The sequence below is a fragment of the Agelaius tricolor genome, unplaced genomic scaffold, assembly GCF_023055355.1.
Source record: "Agelaius tricolor isolate 1412-34295 unplaced genomic scaffold, bAgeTri1.0.p SCAF_11, whole genome shotgun sequence".
Classification (NCBI taxonomy): Eukaryota; Metazoa; Chordata; class Aves; order Passeriformes; family Icteridae; genus Agelaius; species Agelaius tricolor.
This window is the reverse complement of record NW_027269271.1, coordinates 25374808-25378475: the sequence shown is the minus strand read 5'-3', so window position 1 is coordinate 25378475 and position 3668 is coordinate 25374808.

The window sequence follows — 3668 nt, the reverse complement described above, 5'->3', positions numbered from 1 at the left end:
TGCCCGCTCCGCTCCGCCGGGACGGCTCCCTCCGGGGGCACACGCTCTGGAACGGAGCTGCCTGAATGGTTACGGCTTTAAAGCACTGGCTGGCTCCGTCTGTGGGATGCCAGTCACAGAATCGCAGAATATTCTGGGTTGGAAGGCGCCCACAAGGATCACTGAGTTGGGACCCTTGAGGAACCTCAGAACATTTGGCTTTACTTCTTCTGTTTCATTGTTCCTCCAGTGCTGTATTGAAAGCCATGAATTCTTGATAATAATATTTCAGCCTAAGAAAATCTGTCTTTTTTTTTTTAATTACATGGTGTGCATGCACAGTTTTGAAACCAGAACTAACACTAACATATGAATACTGATACTAACCTGTTTTCATGATAGCAACACCATTCCCAAACTGCCAAGTCTGAAGGGACTTAGAACCATCCTTTAGAACTAATAATGACCCAAACAGGTATTACCACGACTTGCAGTGCCCTGTGTTTCATAAAATAGATACAGATTCACTCTTAAGTGAATAGTCCATACAGGGATCAAAGCAATGTTATTAAAAATCCTTCTTTAACCTCATCCTTGTGATTTTTGATGGATTTGCAAAGGCCCTTTTTTGTGCACTAACTGCAGCATGTGGTGAGTACGGTGTAATGCCAAAGGACAGCAGTGGCTTGGTTGCTACTGGTTACTGAGGCAGTGCTCTGAACCAGTCACAGCACTCATTAAAACCAGAATCACCAACACACCACATAAACCTGCCACATCAGCCAGGCCTGCAGGAAATGCAGCTCTGCACGCACCTGCCTGCTGAGAAGTGAGTGGCCAGACCACTGATCTCACTGTGTGAGATGGAGAAACCACACTGCCAGAGGGCTTTCAAGCAAAAAAGAGCCATAAAGCATCAGGAACTGAGTTTGGTATCAAAGCCTTGAGACATTCAGAACCAAACACTGCCTCAGTGCACTGATGTCATTCTTGGGTTGTTTGCAAAAAAAAATGCTATTTGTACAGTTTGCTACTGTGCCTGCCGGAAGAAAATATTTGTAACAAAGTAACAACAATAGAAAGCTTTTGATGGTCATTGATTTCTTCTTGGACCACAAAACTGGTCAGCCATGGACAGCTATGATTCTTATAGTTCTTGGCAAAGAAAAGGAAAATGCAATGATTTACAGAAAACAAAGTGGTGCCAAGGCATATTGGAAATTTATCTTTTGAAGAGAAAATTACATTTTATAATCTCACTTTGTTTTTTTGGGGTTTTTCTTAAGAATTTTGGTAGAACTTTGACATTTTGATTGAATTTGCTTAGGTAATTCAAGCATGACCAGCATTACTGTAAGGGAAGAAGCCATATATAGCTAGTTGAAAAACATATTTGCAGTTTTTAAGCATTTCAGATTTCTCACATTTTTTATTAATTTCAGTTTAAGCAGACACGCAACATCAAGAAATAATGTAATATGCTACAAAAATATATAGATGGATAGATGGAAAATCTTCTGTCATGGTCTCTACAGGAAAGATACACTGTGATGAGAATGTGAATTTCTTTGCAGATGGGTGGTATTTTCCTGGATACTTTCCTGGCTGTACTATTGATCAAGATGACAGTCAAGTATGATTTCCTCATTTTCTAAGTAAATTATCTAAGAAGCTTTAGAGTTTCTTCAGACAAATCTGAGAAAGAGAACATGGCTTTTGCATTTAAAATTATTTTTAAAACCTAGTAAATTCTAAAAATAATTTTTAAAAATTTGATGATCAGCATAACGTGGATTTTTTTTGTCAGAAAATTAAAAACAAATCTACAGTACACACTTACATTTTTGAGGAATAATATTTTAGCTGCTTGCTTATAGGACTAAAAATGAGGCCACATACTGCTATGTAAGAAGCAAGTTTTGCTCTAGAAAAGGACTTTATAAAATCTACTTACTACAGCTTTATGATTATCATCTCTGATTTCTAGATAAAATTTACTCACTTTCAGAGTCATATTTTGTCCTACAAATTGATCCCAGAATCTGAAAATTTTTGATCACTGGCACTGATGATTTATTCTTTAAATAATGGCCTGCTGGCAGTAGAACTCTGCTTCCTCTTTTAGTGCCATGTTTCTATATTGCTCTCTGCCATAAAATATTCTTTAACATCAGCAAAGAAGGAGGCATTGTTCCTGAACACAGAGACAGAGACTATGTCAAAGACTGTTGGCTTTGTACTGGTGAACGTTTTCTGAGCCAAACTGCTCTACCAGTTCATATTAAAGTCTATCCAACTGTTTGAAGGAAATATGCCAATCAGGTTTGCAAACTGGCGTGTGTTTGCTCACTAGCATGTCTCAATGTTGATCTAGGAGAACTGTATCCAGCAGCAAGTATAATCTAGCTACTTCTGCAATTTACTCTTTGGCCTACTAAAGCGAATAGAAATCTTTGTCAAATAAATTGGAATAGGCTGGAACCACCACCCAGTTAACCTCAGTTGTCCCCAGGGCAGCACTGCTGTTTCTGTTGCTGCTGCCCTGGACTGGCCCACGTAGCTAAAGGTGAATCCCATGAGCAATACCCTGAGCTACCCAGTCCTAATTTTGTAAAGTGTGAACTTCAAGTGAACTGAAAAAAAAAAAAAATACAGGTTACCTCTAAGGATTGTGCTGACTTCACAATACATTCAGAAGTATGTCTTGTCAGTATTACAGAATCCTGTATTACAGATTTTGCAACTTTTGTGTGCCTACACAGACTCCCTGAGGTAGTGTTTCTAGCACTACTATTCATATTACTTTTAACAGTTTCCTTTGAACCCCTTTAGTAGTTCAACACTGATCTTTCAGTGCCTTGTTTTCCTGGAAAGGCCTCCTTAGCCTGGGCTAGGAAGTGCCAACAACACGACATTTCACTGCCAAAAAGGGGTAGTACTGGATCACAGAGGGATTTGCCTCAGACAAGCACTTGCCAGTGCCTTTAGGTCACCGTCCAGCGCTGCCAAGAGCCGGCAGGCTGGCTCTTCTCCCCCGAGACCTGCGCTCTGCCAGCAGACATGCTGGCCAAGCCACTGTCCCTGGCTGCTGCCGGGGCCAGCTGCATAGCCAAGCTCAGGGAGCCTGGAGTCATTTCCCCAGGTGCCCGGAGCACAGCCGGTCTTCTCCACCGAGCACAGGAGGAAGGGAGAAGCCCTGGGGAAAGGGGGATCAATGGCCGGGCTCCAGCGAGCCCTATCCTGCTCCACAGGGCCTGGGCAGCGGATGCCTCATCGCTCTCCTGACGGGAGAGCGTACTGGAGAGGGGCCGACCCCTTCTGCCGTGCCTGCAGGGACAGGACCAGAGGAAACGGTTCTACGCTGAGACACGGGAGATTCAGATTAGATACTAAGAAAAAAAATGTGCCCCGTGAGGGTGGTCAGGCATTGAATAGGTTGCCCTACGGTGTCACCATCCGTGAGGGTGTTTGGGAGGCGTCTGGAGCTGGCGCTGGGTGCTGTGGGTTAAGCGGCTGTGGGGATACTGGGGCAGTGCGGGGTGCACGGTTGGACTGGGAGCTCTTAAAGGTCTCTTCCAACCGTGCTGATTCTATGCGGAAGAAGAGGCATGGGAAGAGAAACAAGGGGAAAAACTAGGATGGCTGTTGGGGGGTAATTAAGAAGAAAAAATATGCTGCTTATTCCCTCA